The following is a 19381-nucleotide window of genomic DNA, read 5'->3' on the forward strand; positions in this document are numbered from 1 at the left end:
TTGTGTACAATAACTAGTTGTTTTTGTGACTCAAACCTTCGAATTACAAGGAGTATTATATCAGTATGTTTACGGTCACTGTGATAATAATTGTTTAGAAAAAATAATTTGTTCAATTCTAAGTAATTTGACTTTACGGGTATATGATTGAAATTCTGAATATTTCTGGTTATAAATTCGTTACATCGAGGCTCACTTAAGGAGGCTCAAACGTGAATATCGTCGTTGAATTAGCTCAAGTGGTAGAGCGCTCGCTTAGCATGTGAGAGGTACCGGGATCGATACCCGGATTCTCCAGTGAGTCGAATGCAACAACTCGTTGTATTTGAGACTCAAACCTTCGAATTCCAATGAGTATTATATCAGTATGTTTACGGTGACTGTGACAATCATTGTTTAGAAAAAATAATTTCGTTACATCGAGGCTTACTTAAGGAGGCTCAAACGTGAATCTCGTCGGGGAATTAGCTCAAGTGGTAGAGCGCTCGCTTAGCATGTGAAAGGTACCGGGATCGATACCCGGATTCTCCAGTGAGTCGAATGCAACAACTTGTTGTTTTTGAGACTCAAACCCTTGAATTACAAGTTATATTATGACAGAATGTTTACGGTCACTGTGATAATAATTGTTTAGAAAAAATAATTTGTTCAATTCTAAGTAATTTGACTTTACGGATATATGATTGAAATTCTGAATATTTCTGATTATAAATTCGTTACATCGAGGCTCACTTAAGGAGGCTCAAACGTGAATATCGTCGGGGAATTAGCTCAAGTGGTAGAGCGCTCGCTTAGCATGTGAGAGGTACCGGGATCGATACCCGGATTCTCCATTGAGTTGTGTACAATAACTAGTTGTTTTTGTGACTCAAACCTTCGAATTACAAGTAGTATTATATCAGTATGTTTACGGTCACTGTGATAATAATTGTTTAGAAAAAACGAGTCGAATGCAACAACTAGTTGTTTTTGAGACTTAAACCTTCGAATTACAAGGAGTATTATATCAGTATGTGTACAGTCACTGTGATAATAATTGTTTAGAAAAAATGATTTGTTCAATTCTAAGTAATTTTACTTTACGAGCATATGATTGAAATTCTGAATATTTCTGATTAAAAATTAGTTACATCGAGACAATAACTAGTTGTTTTTGTGACTCAAACCTTCGAATTACAAGGAGTATTATATCAGTATGTTTACGGTCACTGTGATAATAATTGTTTAGAAAAAATAATTTGTTCAATTCTAAGTAATTTGACTTTACGGGTATATGATTGAAATTCTGAATATTTCTGATTATAAATTCGTTACATCGAGGCTCACTTAAGGAGGCTCAAACGTGAATATCGTCGTTGAATTAGCTCAAGTGGTAGAGCGCTCGCTTAGCATGTGAGAGGTACCGGGATCGATACCCGGATTCTCCAGTGAGTCGAATGCAACAACTCGTTGTATTTGAGACTCAACCTTCGAATTCCAATGAGTATTATATCAGTATGTTTACGGTCACTGTGACAATCATTGTTTAGAAAAAATAATTTCGTTACATCGAGGCTTACTTAAGGAGGCTCAAACTTGAATCTCGTCGGGGAATTAGCTCAAGTGGTAGAGCGCTCGCTTAGCATGTGAGAGGTACCGGGATCGATACCCGGATTCTCCAGTGAGTCGAATGCAACAACTTGTTGTTTTTGAGACTCAAACCCTTGAATTACAAGTTATATTATGACAGAATGTTTACGGTCACTGTGATAATAATTGTTTAGAAAACAATAATTTGTTCAATTCTAAGTAATTTGACTTTACGAGCATATGATTGAAATTCTGAATATTTCTGGTTATAAATTTGTTACATCGAGGCTCTCTTAAGGAGGCTCAAACGTGAATATCGTCAGGGAATTAGCTCAAGTGGTAGAGCGCTCGCTTAGCACGTGAGAGGTACCGGGATCGATACTCGGATTCTGCAGTGAGTCGAATGCAACAACTTGTTGTTTTTGAGACTCAAACCCTTGAATTACCAGTTATATTATGACAGTATGTTTACGTTCACTGTGATAATAATTGTTTAAAAAAAATGATTCGTTCAATTCTAAGTAATTTTACTTTACGGGCATATGATTGAAATTCTGAATATTTCTGATTGTAAATTAGTTACATCGAGACTCACTTAAGGAGGCTCAAACATGAATATCGTCGGGGAATTAGCTCAAGTGGTAGAGCGCTCGCTTAGCATGTGAGAGGTACCGCGATCGATATCCGGATTCTCCATTGAGTTGTGTTCAATAACTAGTTGTTTTTGAGACTCAAACCTTCGAATTACAAGTAGTATTATATCAGTATGTTTACGGTCACTGTGATAATCATTGTTTAGAAAAAATAAATTAGTTACATCGAGACTCACTTAAGGAGGCTCAAACGAGAATATAGTCGGGGAATTAGCTGAAGTGGTAGTTCGCTTAGCATGTGAAAGGTACCGGGATCGATACCCGGATTCGCCAGTGAGTTGAATGCAACAACTTGTTGTTTTTGAGACTCAAACCCTTGAATTACAAGTTATATTATGACAGAATGTTTACGGTCACTGTGATAATAATTGTTTAGAAAACAATCATTTGTTCAATTCTAAGTAATTTTACTTTACGAGCATATGATTGAAATTCTGAATATTTCTGATTATAAATTCGTTACATCGAGGCTCATTTAAGGAGGCTCAAACATAAAAATCATCAGGGAATTAGCTCAAGTGGTAGAGCGCTCGCTTAGCATGTGAGAGGTAACGGGATCGATATCCGGATTCTCCAGTGAGTTGAATGCAACAACTTGTTGTTTTTGAGACTCAAACCCTTGAATTACAAGTTATATTATATCAGTATGTTTACGGTCACTGTGATAATAATTGTTTAGAAAAAATAATTTGTTCAATTCTAAGTAATTTTACTTTACGGGTATATGATTGAAATTCTGAATATTTCTGATTATAAATTCGTTACATCGAGGCTCACATAAGGAGGCTCAAACGTGAATATCGTCGGGGAATTAGCTCAAGTGGTAGAGCGCTCGCTTAGCATGTGAGAGGTACCGGGATCGATACCCGGATTCTCCATTGAGTTGTGTACAATAACTAGTTGTTTTTGTGACTCAAACCTTCGAATTACAAGGAGTATTATATCAGTATGTTTACGGTCACTGTGATAATAATTGTTTAGAAAAAATAATTTGTTCAATTCTAAGTAATTTGACTTTACGGGTATATGATTGAAATTCTGAATATTTCTGGTTATAAATTCGTTACATCGAGGCTCACTTAAGGAGGCTCAAACGTGAATATCGTCGTTGAATTAGCTCAAGTGGTAGAGCGCTCGCTTAGCATGTGAGAGGTACCGGGATCGATACCCGGATTCTCCAGTGAGTCGAATGCAACAACTCGTTGTATTTGAGACTCAAACCTTCGAATTCCAATGAGTATTATATCAGTATGTTTACGGTCACTGTGACAATCATTGTTTAGAAAAAATAATTTCGTTACATCGAGGCTTACTTAAGGAGGCTCAAACGTGAATCTCGTCGGGGAATTAGCTCAAGTGGTAGAGCGCTCGCTTAGCATGTGAGAGGTACCGGGATCGATACCCGGATTCTCCAGTGAGTCGAATGCAACAACTTGTTGTTTTTGAGACTCAAACCCTTGAATTACAAGTTATATTATGACAGAATGTTTACGGTCACTGTGATAATAATTGTTTAGAAAAAATAATTTGTTCAATTCTAAGTAATTTGACTTTACGGGTATATGATTGAAATTCTGAATATTTCTGATTATAAATTCGTTACATCGAGGCTCACTTAAGGAGGCTCAAACGTGAATATCGTCGGGGAATTAGCTCAAGTGGTAGAGCGCTCGCTTAGCATGTGAGAGGTACCGGGATCGATACCCGGATTCTCCATTGAGTTGTGTACAATAACTAGTTGTTTTTGTGACTCAAACCTTCGAATTACAAGTAGTATTATATCAGTATGTTTACGGTCACTGTGATAATAATTGTTCAGAAAAAACGAGTCGAATGCAACAACTAGTTGTTTTTGAGACTTAAACCTTCGAATTACAAGGAGTATTATATCAGTATGTTTACAGTCACTGTGATAATAATTGTTTAGAAAAAATGATTTGTTCAATTCTAAGTAATTTTACTTTACGAGCATATGATTGAAATTCTGAATATTTCTGATTAAAAATTAGTTACATCGAGACTCACTTAAGGAGGCTCAAACATGAATATCGTCGGGGAATTAGCTCAAGTGGTAGAGCGCTCGCTTAGCATGTGAGAGGTACCGGGATCGATACCCGGATTCTCCAGTGAGTTGAATGCAACAACTTGTTGTTTTTGAGACTCAAACCCTTGAATTACAAGTTATATTATATCAGTATGTTTACGGTCACTGTGATAATAATTGTTTAGAAAAAATAATTTGTTCAATTCTAAGTAATTTGACTTTACGGGTATATGATTGAAATTCTGAATATTTCTGATTATAAATTCGTTACATCGAGGCTCACTTAAGGAGGCTCAAACGTCAATATCGTCGGGGAATTAGCTCAAGTGGTAGAGCGCTCGCTCAGCATGTGAGAGGTACCGGGATCGATACCCGGATTCTCCAGTGAGTCGAATGCAACAACTCGTTGTATTTGAGACTCAAACCTTCGAATTCCAATGAGTATTATATCAGTATGTTTACGGTCACTGTGACAATCATTGTTTAGAAAAAATAATTTCGTTACATCGAGGCTTACTTAAGGAGGCTCAAACGTGAATCTCGTCGGGGAATTAGCTCAAGTGGTAGAGCGCTCGCTTAGCATGTGAGAGGTACCGGGATCGATACCCGGATTCTCCAGTGAGTCGAATGCAACAACTTGTTGTTTTTGAGACCCAAACCCTTGAATTACAAGTTATATTATGACAGAATGTTTACGGTCACTGTGATAATAATTGTTTAGAAAACAATAATTTGTTCAATTCTAAGTAATTTTACTTTACGAGCATATGATTGAAATTCTGAATATTTCTGATTAAAAATTAGTTACATCGAGACTCACTTAAGGAGGCTCAAACATGAATATCATCGGGGAATTAGCTCAAGTGGTAGAGCGCTCGCTTAGCATGTGAGAGGTACCAGGATCGATACCCGGATTCTCCAGTGAGTTGAATGCAACAACTAGATGTTTTTGAGACTCAAACCCTCGAATTACAAGTTATATTACGACAGTATGTTTACGGTCACTGTGATAATAATTGTTTAGAAAAAATGATTTGTTCAATTCTAAGTAATTTGACTTTACGAGTATATGATTGAAATTCTGAATATTTCTGATTATAAATTCGTTACATCGAGGCTCACTTAAGGAGGCTCAAACGTGAATATCGTCTAGGAATTAGCTCAAGTGGTAGAGCGCTCGCTTAGCATGTGAGAGGTACTGGGATCGATACTCGGATTCTCCATTGAGTTGTGTACAATAAATAGTTGTTTTTGAGACTCAAACCTTCGAATTACAAGTAGTATTATATCAGTATGTTTACGGTCACTGTGATAATAATTGTTTAGAAAAAACGAGTCGAATGCAACAACTAGTTGTTTTTGAGTCTTAAACCTTCGAATTACAAGGAGTATTATATCAGTATGTTTACAGTCACTGTGATAATAATTGTTTAGAAAAAATGATTTGTTCAATTCTAAGTAATTTTACTTTACGAGCATGTGATTGAAATTCTGAATATTTCTGATTATAAATTCGTTACATCGAGGCTCACTTAAAGAGGCTAAACGTGAATATCATCGGGGAATTAGCTCAAGTGGTAGAGCGCTCGCTTAGCATGTGAGAGGTACCGGGATCGATACCCGGATTCTCCATTGAGTTGTGTACAATAACTAGTTATTTTTGAGACTCAAACCTTCGAATTACAAGTAGTATTATATCAGTATGTTTACGGTCACTGTGATAATAATTATTTAGAAAAAACGAGTCGAATGCAACAACTAGTTGTTTTTGAGACTTAAACCTTCGAATTACAAGGAGTATTATATCAGTATGTTTACAGTCACTGTGATAATAATTGTTTAGAAAAAATGATTTGTTCAATTCTAAGTAATTTTACTTTACGAGCATATGATTGAAATTCTGAATATTTCTGATTATAAATTCGTTACATCGAGGCTCACTTAAGGAGGCTCTAACGTGAATATCATCGGGGAATTAGCTCAAGTGGTAGAGCGCTCGCTTAGCATGTAATAGGTACCGGGATCGATACCCGGATTCTCCAGTGAGTCGAATGCAACAACTTGTTGTTTTTGAGACTCAAACCCTTGAATTACAAGTTATATTATGACAGAATGTTTACGGTCACTGTGATAATAATTGTTTAGAAAACAATAATTTGATCAATTCTAAGTAATTTTACTTTACGAGCATATGATTGAAATTCTGAATATTTCTGATTAAAAATTAGTTACATCGAGACTCACTTAAGGAGGCTCAAACATGAATATCGTCGGGGAATTAGCTCAAGTGGTAGAGCGCTCGCTTAGCATGTGAGATGTATAGGGATCGATACCCGGATTCTCCATTGAGTTGTGTACAATAACAAGTTGTTTTTGAGACTCAAACCTTCGAATTACAAGTACTATTATATCAGTATGTTTACAGTCACTGTGATAATCATTGTTTAAAAAAAATAAATTCGTTACATCGAGGCTCTCTTAAGGAGGCTCAAACGTGAATATTGTCGGGGAATTAGCGCAAGTGGTAGAGCACTAGCTTAGCATGTGAGAGGTACCTGGATCGATACCCGGATTCTCCAGTGAGTCGAATGCAACAACTTCTTGTTTTTGAGACTCAAACCTTCGAATTACAAGTTATATTATGACAGTATGGTTACGGTCACTGTGATAATAATTGTTTAGAAAAAATGATTTGTTCAATTCTAAGTAATTTTCCTTTACGAGCATATGATTGAAATTCTGAATATTTCTGATTATAAATTCGTTACATCGAGGCTCACTTAAGGAGGCTCAAACGTGAAAATCATCGGGGAATTAGCTCAAGTGGTAGAGCGCTCGCTTAGCATGTGAGAGGTACCGGGATCGATACCCGGATTCTCCATTGAGTTGTGTACAATAACTAGTTGTTTTTGTGACTCAAACCTTCGAATTACAAGTAGTATTATATCAGTATGTTTACGGTCACTGTGATAATAATTATTTAGAAAAAACGAGTCGAATGCAACAACTAGTTGTTTTTGAGACTTAAACCTTCGAATTACAAGGAGTATTATATCAGTATGTTTACAGTCACTGTGATAATAATTATTTAGAAAAAACGATTTGTTCAATTCTAAGTAATTTTACTTTACGAGCATATGATTGAAATTCTGAATATTTCTGATTATAAATTCGTTACATCGAGGCTCACTTAAAGAGGCTAAACGTGAATATCATCGGGGAATTAGCTCAAGTGATAGAGCGCTCGCTTAGCATGTGAGAGGTACCGGGATCGATACCCGGATTCTCCATTGAGTTGTGTACAATAACTAGTTATTTTTGAGACTCAAACCTTCGAATTACAAGTAGTATTATATCAGTATGTTTACGGTCACTGTGACAATCATTGTTTAGAAAAAATAATTTCGTTACATCGAGGCTCACTTAAGGAGGCTCAAACGTGAATATCGTCGGGGAATTAGCTCAAGTGGTAGAGCGCTCGCTAAGCATGTGAGAGGTACCGGGATCGATACCCGGATTCTCCAGTGAGTTGAGTGCAACAACTTGTTGTTTTTGAGACTCAAACCCTTGAATTACAAGTTATTTTATATCAGTATGTTTACGGTCACAGTGATAATAATTGTTTAGAAAAAATAATTTGTTCAATTCTAAGTAATTTGACTTTACGGGTATATGATTGAAATTCTGAATATTTCTGATTATAAATTCGTTACATCGAGGCTCACTTAAGGAGGCTCAAACGTGAATATCGTCGGGGAATTAGCTCAAGTGGTAGAGCGCTCGCTTAGCATGTGAGAGGTACCGGGATCGATACCCGGATTCTCCATTGAGTTGTGTACAATAACTAGTTGTTTTTGTGACTCAAACCTTCGAATTACAAGTAGTATTATATCAGTATGTTTACGGTCACTGTGATAATAATTGTTTAGAAAAAACGAGTCGAATGCAACAACTAGTTGTTTTTGAGACTTAAACCTTCGAATTACAAGGAGTATTATATCAGTATGTTTACAGTCACTGTGATAATAATTGTTTAGAAAAAATGATTTGTTCAATTCTAAGTAATTTTACTTTACGAGCATATGATTGAAATTCTGAATATTTCTGATTAAAAATTAGTTACATCGAGACTCACTTAAGGAGGCTCAAACATGAATATTGTCGGGGAATTAGCTCAAGTGGTAGAGCGCTCGCTTAGCATGTGAGAGGTACCGGGATCGATACCCGGATTCTCCAGTGAGTTGTGTACAATAACTAGTTGTTTTTGTGACTCAAACCTTCGAATTACAAGGAGTATTATATCAGTATGTTTACGGTCACTGTGATAATAATTGTTTAGAAAAAATAATTTGTTCAATTCTAAGTAATTTGACTTTACGGGTATATGATTGAAATTCTGAATATTTCTGGTTATAAATTCGTTACCTCGAGGCTCACTTAAGGAGGCTCAAACGTGAATATCGTCGTTGAATTAGCTCAAGTGGTAGAGCGCTCGCTTAGCATGTGAGAGGTACCGGGATCGATACCCGGATTCTCCATTGAGTTGTGTACAATAACTAGTTGTTTTTGTGACTCAAACCTTCGAATTACAAGGAGTATTATATCAGTATGTTTACGGTCACTGTGATAATAATTGTTTAGAAAAAATAATTTGTTCAATTCTAAGTAATTTGACTTTACGGGTATATGATTGAAATTCTGAATATTTCTGATTATAAATTCGTTACATCGAGGCTCACTTAAGGAGGCTCAAACGTGAAAATCATCGGGGAATTAGCTCAAGTGGTAGAGCGCTCGCTTAGCATGTGAGAGGTACCGGGATCGATACCCGGATTCTCCATTGAGTTGTGTACAATAACTAGTTGTTTTTGTGACTCAAACCTTCGAATTACAAGTAGTATTATATCAGTATGTTTACGGTCACTGTGATAATAATTATTTAGAAAAAACGAGTCGAATGCAACAACTAGTTGTTTTTGAGACTTAAACCTTCGAATTACAAGGAGTATTATATCAGTATGTTTACAGTCACTGTGATAATAATTGTTTAGAAAAAATGATTTGTTCAATTCTAAGTAATTTTACTTTACGAGCATATGATTGAAATTCTGAATATTTCTGATTATAAATTCGTTACATCGAGGCTCACTTAAAGAGGCTAAACGTGAATATCATCGGGGAATTAGCTCAAGTGATAGAGCGCTCGCTTAGCATGTGAGAGGTACCGGGATCGATACCCGGATTCTCCATTGAGTTGTGTACAATAACTAGTTATTTTTGAGACTCAAACCTTCGAATTACAAGTAGTATTATATCAGTATGTTTACGGTCACTGTGACAATCATTGTTTAGAAAAAATAATTTCGTTACATCGAGGCTCACTTAAGGAGGCTCAAACGTGAATATCGTCGGGGAATTAGCTCAAGTGGTAGAGCGCTCGCTAAGCATGTGAGAGGTACCGGGATCGATACCCGGATTCTCCAGTGAGTTGAGTGCAACAACTTGTTGTTTTTGAGACTCAAACCCTTGAATTACAAGTTATATTATATCAGTATGTTTACGGTCACAGTGATAATAATTGTTTAGAAAAAATAATTTGTTCAATTCTAAGTAATTTGACTTTACGGGTATATGATTGAAATTCTGAATATTTCTGATTATAAATTCGTTACATCGAGGCTCACTTAAGGAGGCTCAAACGTGAATATCGTCGGGGAATTAGCTCAAGTGGTAGAGCGCTCGCTTAGCATGTGAGAGGTACCGGGATCGATACCCGGATTCTCCATTGAGTTGTGTACAATAACTAGTTGTTTTTGTGACTCAAACCTTCGAATTACAAGTAGTATTATATCAGTATGTTTACGGTCACTGTGATAATAATTGTTTAGAAAAAACGAGTCGAATGCAACAACTAGTTGTTTTTGAGACTTAAACCTTCGAATTACAAGGAGTATTATATCAGTATGTTTACAGTCACTGTGATAATAATTGTTTAGAAAAAATGATTTGTTCAATTCTAAGTAATTTTACTTTACGAGCATATGATTGAAATTCTGAATATTTCTGATTAAAAATTAGTTACATCGAGACTCACTTAAGGAGGCTCAAACATGAATATTGTCGGGGAATTAGCTCAAGTGGTAGAGCGCTCGCTTAGCATGTGAGAGGTACCGGGATCGATACCCGGATTCTCCAGTGAGTTGTGTACAATAACTAGTTGTTTTTGTGACTCAAACCTTCGAATTACAAGGAGTATTATATCAGTATGTTTACGGTCACTGTGATAATAATTGTTTAGAAAAAATAATTTGTTCAATTCTAAGTAATTTGACTTTACGGGTATATGATTGAAATTCTGAATATTTCTGGTTATAAATTCGTTACCTCGAGGCTCACTTAAGGAGGCTCAAACGTGAATATCGTCGTTGAATTAGCTCAAGTGGTAGAGCGCTCGCTTAGCATGTGAGAGGTACCGGGATCGATACCCGGATTCTCCATTGAGTTGTGTACAATAACTAGTTGTTTTTGTGACTCAAACCTTCGAATTACAAGGAGTATTATATCAGTATGTTTACGGTCACTGTGATAATAATTGTTTAGAAAAAATAATTTGTTCAATTCTAAGTAATTTGACTATACGGGTATATGATTGAAATTCTGAATATTTCTGATTATAAATTCGTTACATCGAGGCTCACTTAAGGAGGCTCAAACGTGAAAATCATCGGGGAATTAGCTCAAGTGGTAGAGCGCTCGCTTAGCATGTGAGAGGTACCGGGATCGATACCCGGATTCTCCATTGAGTTGTGTACAATAACTAGTTGTTTTTGTGACTCAAACCTTCGAATTACAAGTAGTATTATATCAGTATGTTTACGGTCACTGTGATAATAATTATTTAGAAAAAACGAGTCGAATGCAACAACTAGTTGTTTTTGAGACTTAAACCTTCGAATTACAAGGAGTATTATATCAGTATGTTTACAGTCACTGTGATAATAATTGTTTAGAAAAAATGATTTGTTCAATTCTAAGTAATTTTACTTTACGAGCATATGATTGAAATTCTGAATATTTCTGATTATAAATTCGTTACATCGAGGCTCACTTAAAGAGGCTAAACGTGAATATCATCGGGGAATTAGCTCAAGTGATAGAGCGCTCGCTTAGCATGTGAGAGGTACCGGGATCGATACCCGGATTCTCCATTGTGTTGTGTACAATAACTAGTTATTTTTGAGACTCAAACCTTCGAATTACAAGTAGTATTATATCAGTATGTTTACGGTCACTGTGACAATCATTGTTTAGAAAAAATAATTTCGTTACATCGAGGCTCACTTAAGGAGGCTCAAACGTGAATATCGTCGGGGAATTAGCTCAAGTGGTAGAGCGCTCGCTAAGCATGTGAGAGGTACCGGGATCGATACCCGGATTCTCCAGTGAGTTGAGTGCAACAACTTGTTGTTTTTGAGACTCAAACCCTTGAATTACAAGTTATATTATATCAGTATGTTTACGGTCACAGTGATAATAATTGTTTAGAAAAAATAATTTGTTCAATTCTAAGTAATTTGACTTTACGGGTATATGATTGAAATTCTGAATATTTCTGATTATAAATTCGTTACATCGAGGCTCACTTAAGGAGGCTCAAACGTGAATATCGTCGGGGAATTAGCTCAAGTGGTAGAGCGCTCGCTTAGCATGTGAGAGGTACCGGGATCGATACCCGGATTCTCCATTGAGTTGTGTACAATAACTAGTTGTTTTTGTGACTCAAACCTTCGAATTACAAGTAGTATTATATCAGTATGTTTACGGTCACTGTGATAATAATTGTTTAGAAAAAACGAGTCGAATGCAACAACTAGTTGTTTTTGAGACTTAAACCTTCGAATTACAAGGAGTATTATATCAGTATGTTTACAGTCACTGTGATAATAATTGTTTAGAAAAAATGATTTGTTCAATTCTAAGTAATTTTACTTTACGAGCATATGATTGAAATTCTGAATATTTCTGATTAAAAATTAGTTACATCGAGACTCACTTAAGGAGGCTCAAACAAGAATATCGTTGGGGAATTAGCTCAAGTGGTAGAGCGCTCGCTTAGCATGTGAGAGGTACCGGGATCGATACCCGGATTCTCCAGTGAGTCGAATGCAACAACTTGTTGTTTTTGAGACTCAAACCCTTGAATTACAAGTTATATTATGACAGAATGTTTACGGTCACTGTGATAATAATTGTTTAGAAAAAATAATTTGTTCAATTCTAAGTAATTTGACTTTACGGGTATATGATTGAAATTCTGAATATTTCTGATTATAAATTCGTTACATCGAGGCTCACTTAAGGAGGCTCAAACGTGAATATCGTCGGGGAATTAGCTCAAGTGGTAGAGCGCTCGCTTAGCATGTGAGAGGTACCGGGATCGATACCCGGATTCTCCATTGAGTTGTGTACAATAACTAGTTGTTTTTGTGACTCAAACATTCGAATTACAAGGAGTATTATATCAGTATGTTTACGGTCACTGTGATAATAATTGTTTAGAAAAAATAATTTGTTCAATTCTAAGTAATTTGACTTTACGGGTATATGATTGAAATTCTGAATATTTCTGGTTATAAATTCGTTACATCGAGGCTCACTTAAGGAGGCTCAAACGTGAATATCGTCGTTGAATTAGCTCAAGTGGTAGAGCGCTCGCTTAGCATGTGAGAGGTACCGGGATCGATACCCGGATTCTCCAGTGAGTCGAATGCAACAACTCGTTGTATTTGAGACTCAAACCTTCGAATTCCAATGAGTATTATATCAGTATGTTTACGGTGACTGTGACAATCATTGTTTAGAAAAAATAATTTCGTTACATCGAGGCTTACTTAAGGAGGCTCAAACGTGAATCTCGTCGGGGAATTAGCTCAAGTGGTAGAGCGCTCGCTTAGCATGTGAAAGGTACCGGGATCGATACCCGGATTCTCCAGTGAGTCGAATGCAACAACTTGTTGTTTTTGAGACTCAAACCCTTGAATTACAAGTTATATTATGACAGAATGTTTACGGTCACTGTGATAATAATTGTTTAGAAAAAATAATTTGTTCAATTCTAAGTAATTTGACTTTACGGATATATGATTGAAATTCTGAATATTTCTGATTATAAATTCGTTACATCGAGGCTCACTTAAGGAGGCTCAAACGTGAATATCGTCGGGGAATTAGCTCAAGTGGTAGAGCGCTCGCTTAGCATGTGAGAGGTACCGGGATCGATACCCGGATTCTCCATTGAGTTGTGTACAATAACTAGTTGTTTTTGTGACTCAAACCTTCGAATTACAAGTAGTATTATATCAGTATGTTTACGGTCACTGTGATAATAATTGTTTAGAAAAAACGAGTCGAATGCAACAACTAGTTGTTTTTGAGACTTAAACCTTCGAATTACAAGGAGTATTATATCAGTATGTGTACAGTCACTGTGATAATAATTGTTTAGAAAAAATGATTTGTTCAATTCTAAGTAATTTTACTTTACGAGCATATGATTGAAATTCTGAATATTTCTGATTAAAAATTAGTTACATCGAGACAATAACTAGTTGTTTTTGTGACTCAAACCTTCGAATTACAAGGAGTATTATATCAGTATGTTTACGGTCACTGTGATAATAATTGTTTAGAAAAAATAATTTGTTCAATTCTAAGTAATTTGACTTTACGGGTATATGATTGAAATTCTGAATATTTCTGATTATAAATTCGTTACATCGAGGCTCACTTAAGGAGGCTCAAACGTGAATATCGTCGTTGAATTAGCTCAAGTGGTAGAGCGCTCGCTTAGCATGTGAGAGGTACCGGGATCGATACCCGGATTCTCCAGTGAGTCGAATGCAACAACTCGTTGTATTTGAGACTCAACCTTCGAATTCCAATGAGTATTATATCAGTATGTTTACGGTCACTGTGACAATCATTGTTTAGAAAAAATAATTTCGTTACATCGAGGCTTACTTAAGGAGGCTCAAACTTGAATCTCGTCGGGGAATTAGCTCAAGTGGTAGAGCGCTCGCTTAGCATGTGAGAGGTACCGGGATCGATACCCGGATTCTCCAGTGAGTCGAATGCAACAACTTATTGTTTTTGAGACTCAAACCCTTGAATTACAAGTTATATTATGACAGAATGTTTACGGTCACTGTGATAATAATTGTTTAGAAAACAATAATTTGTTCAATTCTAAGTAATTTGACTTTACGAGCATATGATTGAAATTCTGAATATTTCTGGTTATAAATTTGTTACATCGAGGCTCTCTTAAGGAGGCTCAAACGTGAATATCGTCAGGGAATTAGCTCAAGTGGTAGAGCGCTCGCTTAGCACGTGAGAGGTACCGGGATCGATACTCGGATTCTGCAGTGAGTCGAATGCAACAACTTGTTGTTTTTGAGACTCAAACCCTTGAATTACCAGTTATATTATGACAGTATGTTTACGTTCACTGTGATAATAATTGTTTAAAAAAAATGATTCGTTCAATTCTAAGTAATTTTACTTTACGGGCATATGATTGAAATTCTGAATATTTCTGATTGTAAATTAGTTACATCGAGACTCACTTAAGGAGGCTCAAACATGAATATCGTCGGGGAATTAGCTCAAGTGGTAGAGCGCTCGCTTAGCATGTGAGAGGTACCGCGATCGATATCCGGATTCTCCATTGAGTTGTGTTCAATAACTAGTTGTTTTTGAGACTCAAACCTTCGAATTACAAGTAGTATTATATCAGTATGTTTACGGTCACTGTGATAATCATTGTTTAGAAAAAATAAATTAGTTACATCGAGACTCACTTAAGGAGGCTCAAACGAGAATATAGTCGGGGAATTAGCTGAAGTGGTAGTTCGCTTAGCATGTGAAAGGTACCGGGATCGATACCCGGATTCGCCAGTGAGTTGAATGCAACAACTTGTTGTTTTTGAGACTCAAACCCTTGAATTACAAGTTATATTATGACAGAATGTTTACGGTCACTGTGATAATAATTGTTTAGAAAACAATCATTTGTTCAATTCTAAGTAATTTTATTTTACGAGCATATGATTGAAATTCTGAATATTTCTGATTATAAATTCGTTACATCGAGGCTCATTTAAGGAGGCTCAAACATAAAAATCATCAGGGAATTAGCTCAAGTGGTAGAGCGCTCGCTTAGCATGTGAGAGGTAACGGGATCGATATCCGGATTCTCCAGTGAGTTGAATGCAACAACTTGTTGTTTTTGAGACTCAAACCCTTGAATTACAAGTTATATTATATCAGTATGTTTACGGTCACTGTGATAATAATTGTTTAGAAAAAATAATTTGTTCAATTCTAAGTAATTTTACTTTACGGGTATATGATTGAAATTCTGAATATTTCTGATTATAAATTCGTTACATCGAGGCTCACATAAGGAGGCTCAAACGTGAATATCGTCGGGGAATTAGCTCAAGTGGTAGAGCGCTCGCTTAGCATGTGAGAGGTACCGGGATCGATACCCGGATTCTCCATTGAGTTGTGTACAATAACTAGTTGTTTTTGTGACTCAAACCTTCGAATTACAAGGAGTATTATATCAGTATGTTTACGGTCACTGTGATAATAATTGTTTAGAAAAAATAATTTGTTCAATTCTAAGTAATTTGACTTTACGGGTATATGATTGAAATTCTGAATATTTCTGGTTATAAATTCGTTACATCGAGGCTCACTTAAGGAGGCTCAAACGTGAATATCGTCGTTGAATTAGCTCAAGTGGTAGAGCGCTCGCTTAGCATGTGAGAGGTACCGGGATCGATACCCGGATTCTCCAGTGAGTCGAATGCAACAACTCGTTGTATTTGAGACTCAACCTTCGAATTCCAATGAGTATTATATCAGTATGTTTACGGTCACTGTGACAATCATTGTTTAGAAAAAATAATTTCGTTACATCGAGGCTTACTTAAGGAGGCTCAAACTTGAATCTCGTCGGGGAATTAGCTCAAGTGGTAGAGCGCTCGCTTAGCATGTGAGAGGTACCGGGATCGATACCCGGATTCTCCAGTGAGTCGAATGCAACAACTTGTTGTTTTTGAGACTCAAACCCTTGAATTACAAGTTATATTATGACAGAATGTTTACGGTCACTGTGATAATAATTGTTTAGAAAACAATAATTTGTTCAATTCTAAGTAATTTGACTTTACGAGCATATGATTGAAATTCTGAATATTTCTGGTTATAAATTTGTTACATCGAGGCTCTCTTAAGGAGGCTCAAACGTGAATATCGTCAGGGAATTAGCTCAAGTGGTAGAGCGCTCGCTTAGCACGTGAGAGGTACCGGGATCGATACTCGGATTCTGCAGTGAGTCGAATGCAACAACTTGTTGTTTTTGAGACTCAAACCCTTGAATTACCAGTTATATTATGACAGTATGTTTACGTTCACTGTGATAATAATTGTTTAAAAAAAATGATTCGTTCAATTCTAAGTAATTTTACTTTACGGGCATATGATTGAAATTCTGAATATTTCTGATTGTAAATTAGTTACATCGAGACTCACTTAAGGAGGCTCAAACATGAATATCGTCGGGGAATTAGCTCAAGTGGTAGAGCGCTCGCTTAGCATGTGAGAGGTACCGCGATCGATATCCGGATTCTCCATTGAGTTGTGTTCAATAACTAGTTGTTTTTGAGACTCAAACCTTCGAATTACAAGTAGTATTATATCAGTATGTTTACGGTCACTGTGATAATCATTGTTTAGAAAAAATAAATTAGTTACATCGAGACTCACTTAAGGAGGCTCAAACGAGAATATAGTCGGGGAATTAGCTGAAGTGGTAGTTCGCTTAGCATGTGAAAGGTACCGGGATCGATACCCGGATTCGCCAGTGAGTTGAATGCAACAACTTGTTGTTTTTGAGACTCAAACCCTTGAATTACAAGTTATATTATGACAGAATGTTTACGGTCACTGTGATAATAATTGTTTAGAAAACAATCATTTGTTCAATTCTAAGTAATTTTACTTTACGAGCATATGATTGAAATTCTGAATATTTCTGATTATAAATTCGTTACATCGAGGCTCATTTAAGGAGGCTCAAACATAAAAATCATCAGGGAATTAGCTCAAGTGGTAGAGCGCTCGCTTAGCATGTGAGAGGTAACGGGATCGATATCCGGATTCTCCAGTGAGTTGAATGCAACAACTTGTTGTTTTTGAGACTCAAACCCTTGAATTACAAGTTATATTATATCAGTATGTTTACGGTCACTGTGATAATAATTGTTTAGAAAAAATAATTTGTTCAATTCTAAGTAATTTTACTTTACGGGTATATGATTGAAATTCTGAATATTTCTGATTATAAATTCGTTACATCGAGGCTCACATAAGGAGGCTCAAACGTGAATATCGTCGGGGAATTAGCTCAAGTGGTAGAGCGCTCGCTTAGCATGTGAGAGGTACCGGGATCGATACCCGGATTCTCCATTGAGTTGTGTACAATAACTAGTTGTTTTTGTGACTCAAACCTTCGAATTACAAGGAGTATTATATCAGTATGTTTACGGTCACTGTGATAATAATTGTTTAGAAAAAATAATTTGTTCAATTCTAAGTAATTTGACTTTACGGGTATATGATTGAAATTCTGAATATATCTGGTTATAAATTCGTTACATCGAGGCTCACTTAAGGAGGCTCAAACGTGAATATCGTCGTTGAATTAGCTCAAGTGGTAGAGCGCTCGCTTAGCATGTGAGAGGTACCGGGATCGATACCCGGATTCTCCAGTGAGTCGAATGCAACAACTCGTTGTATTTGAGACTCAAACCTTCGAATTCCAATGAGTATTATATCAGTATGTTTACGGTCACTGTGACAATCATTGTTTAGAAAAAATAATTTCGTAACATCGAGGCTTACTTAAGGAGGCTCAAACGTGAATCTCGTCGGGGAATTAGCTCAAGTGGTAGAGCGCTCGCTTAGCATGTGAGAGGTACCGGGATCGATACCCGGATTCTCCAGTGAGTCGAATGCAACAACTTGTTGTTTTTGAGACTCAAACCCTTGAATTACAAGTTATATTATGACAGAATGTTTACGGTCACTGTGATAATAATTGTTTAGAAAAAATAATTTGTTCAATTCTAAGTAATTTGACTTTACGGGTATATGATTGAAATTCTGAATATTTCTGATTATAAATTCGTTACATCGAGGCTCACTTAAGGAGGCTCAAACGTGAATATCGTCGGGGAATTAGCTCAAGTGGTAGAGCGCTCGCTTAGCATGTGAGAGGTACCGGGATCGATACCCGGATTCTCCATTGAGTTGTGTACAATAACTAGTTGTTTTTGTGACTCAAACCTTCGAATTACAAGTAGTATTATATCAGTATGTTTACGGTCACTGTGATAATAATTGTTCAGAAAAAACGAGTCGAATGCAACAACTAGTTGTTTTTGAGACTTAAACCTTCGAATTACAAGGAGTATTATATCAGTATGTTTACAGTCACTGTGATAATAATTGTTTAGAAAAAATGATTTGTTCAATTCTAAGTAATTTTACTTTACGAGCATATGATTGAAATTCTGAATATTTCTGATTAAAAATTAGTTACATCGAGACTCACTTAAGGAGGCTCAAACATGAATATCGTCGGGGAATTAGCTCAAGTGGTAGAGCGCTCGCTTAGCATGTGAGAGGTACCGGGATCGATACCCGGATTCTCCAGTGAGTTGAATGCAACAACTTGTTGTTTTTGAGACTCAAACCCTTGAATTACAAGTTATATTATATCAGTATGTTTACGGTCACTGTGATAATAATTGTTTAGAAAAAATAATTTGTTCAATTCTAAGTAATTTGACTTTACGGGTATATGATTGAAATTCTGAATATTTCTGGTTATAAATTCGTTACCTCGAGGCTCACTTAAGGAGGCTCAAACGTGAATATCGTCGTTGAATTAGCTCAAGTGGTAGAGCGCTCGCTTAGCATGTGAGAGGTACCGGGATCGATACCCGGATTCTCCATTGAGTTGTGTACAATAACTAGTTGTTTT

At 36.3% G+C, this 19381-nt stretch overlaps 26 non-coding genes across 26 annotated transcripts; all 26 read left to right on the top strand.

The window, feature by feature from the left end:
- The first annotated feature begins 760 nt into the window (after nucleotides 1-760).
- On the top strand, nucleotides 761-833 carry TRNAA-AGC (transfer RNA alanine (anticodon AGC)). The gene has a single exon. It is a non-coding gene; the product is annotated as a tRNA-Ala (tRNA).
- A 754-nt stretch (nucleotides 834-1587) lies between these two features.
- TRNAA-AGC (transfer RNA alanine (anticodon AGC)) lies at nucleotides 1588-1660 on the top strand. Its single transcript has one exon. It is a non-coding gene; the product is annotated as a tRNA-Ala (tRNA).
- Nucleotides 1661-3027: 1367 nt separating this feature from the next.
- On the top strand, nucleotides 3028-3100 carry TRNAA-AGC (transfer RNA alanine (anticodon AGC)). The gene has a single exon. It is a non-coding gene; the product is annotated as a tRNA-Ala (tRNA).
- A 463-nt stretch (nucleotides 3101-3563) lies between these two features.
- Nucleotides 3564-3636, top strand: TRNAA-AGC (transfer RNA alanine (anticodon AGC)). The gene has a single exon. It is a non-coding gene; the product is annotated as a tRNA-Ala (tRNA).
- A 229-nt stretch (nucleotides 3637-3865) lies between these two features.
- TRNAA-AGC (transfer RNA alanine (anticodon AGC)) lies at nucleotides 3866-3938 on the top strand. Its single transcript has one exon. It is a non-coding gene; the product is annotated as a tRNA-Ala (tRNA).
- A 337-nt stretch (nucleotides 3939-4275) lies between these two features.
- TRNAA-AGC (transfer RNA alanine (anticodon AGC)) lies at nucleotides 4276-4348 on the top strand. Its single transcript has one exon. It is a non-coding gene; the product is annotated as a tRNA-Ala (tRNA).
- A 463-nt stretch (nucleotides 4349-4811) lies between these two features.
- On the top strand, nucleotides 4812-4884 carry TRNAA-AGC (transfer RNA alanine (anticodon AGC)). The gene has a single exon. It is a non-coding gene; the product is annotated as a tRNA-Ala (tRNA).
- Nucleotides 4885-5825: 941 nt separating this feature from the next.
- Nucleotides 5826-5898, top strand: TRNAA-AGC (transfer RNA alanine (anticodon AGC)). Its single transcript has one exon. It is a non-coding gene; the product is annotated as a tRNA-Ala (tRNA).
- A 1176-nt stretch (nucleotides 5899-7074) lies between these two features.
- TRNAA-AGC (transfer RNA alanine (anticodon AGC)) lies at nucleotides 7075-7147 on the top strand. Its single transcript has one exon. It is a non-coding gene; the product is annotated as a tRNA-Ala (tRNA).
- Nucleotides 7148-8019: 872 nt separating this feature from the next.
- TRNAA-AGC (transfer RNA alanine (anticodon AGC)) lies at nucleotides 8020-8092 on the top strand. Its single transcript has one exon. It is a non-coding gene; the product is annotated as a tRNA-Ala (tRNA).
- Nucleotides 8093-8429: 337 nt separating this feature from the next.
- TRNAA-AGC (transfer RNA alanine (anticodon AGC)) lies at nucleotides 8430-8502 on the top strand. Its single transcript has one exon. It is a non-coding gene; the product is annotated as a tRNA-Ala (tRNA).
- A 531-nt stretch (nucleotides 8503-9033) lies between these two features.
- TRNAA-AGC (transfer RNA alanine (anticodon AGC)) lies at nucleotides 9034-9106 on the top strand. The gene has a single exon. It is a non-coding gene; the product is annotated as a tRNA-Ala (tRNA).
- Nucleotides 9107-9978: 872 nt separating this feature from the next.
- Nucleotides 9979-10051, top strand: TRNAA-AGC (transfer RNA alanine (anticodon AGC)). Its single transcript has one exon. It is a non-coding gene; the product is annotated as a tRNA-Ala (tRNA).
- Nucleotides 10052-10388: 337 nt separating this feature from the next.
- TRNAA-AGC (transfer RNA alanine (anticodon AGC)) lies at nucleotides 10389-10461 on the top strand. Its single transcript has one exon. It is a non-coding gene; the product is annotated as a tRNA-Ala (tRNA).
- A 531-nt stretch (nucleotides 10462-10992) lies between these two features.
- Nucleotides 10993-11065, top strand: TRNAA-AGC (transfer RNA alanine (anticodon AGC)). Its single transcript has one exon. It is a non-coding gene; the product is annotated as a tRNA-Ala (tRNA).
- An 872-nt stretch (nucleotides 11066-11937) lies between these two features.
- Nucleotides 11938-12010, top strand: TRNAA-AGC (transfer RNA alanine (anticodon AGC)). Its single transcript has one exon. It is a non-coding gene; the product is annotated as a tRNA-Ala (tRNA).
- Nucleotides 12011-12347: 337 nt separating this feature from the next.
- On the top strand, nucleotides 12348-12420 carry TRNAA-AGC (transfer RNA alanine (anticodon AGC)). The gene has a single exon. It is a non-coding gene; the product is annotated as a tRNA-Ala (tRNA).
- Nucleotides 12421-12649: 229 nt separating this feature from the next.
- TRNAA-AGC (transfer RNA alanine (anticodon AGC)) lies at nucleotides 12650-12722 on the top strand. Its single transcript has one exon. It is a non-coding gene; the product is annotated as a tRNA-Ala (tRNA).
- Nucleotides 12723-13487: 765 nt separating this feature from the next.
- Nucleotides 13488-13560, top strand: TRNAA-AGC (transfer RNA alanine (anticodon AGC)). Its single transcript has one exon. It is a non-coding gene; the product is annotated as a tRNA-Ala (tRNA).
- Nucleotides 13561-14314: 754 nt separating this feature from the next.
- On the top strand, nucleotides 14315-14387 carry TRNAA-AGC (transfer RNA alanine (anticodon AGC)). Its single transcript has one exon. It is a non-coding gene; the product is annotated as a tRNA-Ala (tRNA).
- A 1367-nt stretch (nucleotides 14388-15754) lies between these two features.
- On the top strand, nucleotides 15755-15827 carry TRNAA-AGC (transfer RNA alanine (anticodon AGC)). Its single transcript has one exon. It is a non-coding gene; the product is annotated as a tRNA-Ala (tRNA).
- Nucleotides 15828-16289: 462 nt separating this feature from the next.
- Nucleotides 16290-16362, top strand: TRNAA-AGC (transfer RNA alanine (anticodon AGC)). Its single transcript has one exon. It is a non-coding gene; the product is annotated as a tRNA-Ala (tRNA).
- A 1367-nt stretch (nucleotides 16363-17729) lies between these two features.
- On the top strand, nucleotides 17730-17802 carry TRNAA-AGC (transfer RNA alanine (anticodon AGC)). The gene has a single exon. It is a non-coding gene; the product is annotated as a tRNA-Ala (tRNA).
- A 463-nt stretch (nucleotides 17803-18265) lies between these two features.
- TRNAA-AGC (transfer RNA alanine (anticodon AGC)) lies at nucleotides 18266-18338 on the top strand. Its single transcript has one exon. It is a non-coding gene; the product is annotated as a tRNA-Ala (tRNA).
- Nucleotides 18339-18567: 229 nt separating this feature from the next.
- On the top strand, nucleotides 18568-18640 carry TRNAA-AGC (transfer RNA alanine (anticodon AGC)). The gene has a single exon. It is a non-coding gene; the product is annotated as a tRNA-Ala (tRNA).
- Nucleotides 18641-18977: 337 nt separating this feature from the next.
- On the top strand, nucleotides 18978-19050 carry TRNAA-AGC (transfer RNA alanine (anticodon AGC)). Its single transcript has one exon. It is a non-coding gene; the product is annotated as a tRNA-Ala (tRNA).
- The last annotated feature ends 331 nt before the right edge of the window (nucleotides 19051-19381 follow it).

The sequence above is a fragment of the Saccoglossus kowalevskii genome, chromosome 7 (genome assembly GCF_978046115.1).
Source record: "Saccoglossus kowalevskii chromosome 7, keSacKowa6.1, whole genome shotgun sequence".
NCBI classification, from domain to species: Eukaryota; Metazoa; Hemichordata; class Enteropneusta; family Harrimaniidae; genus Saccoglossus; species Saccoglossus kowalevskii.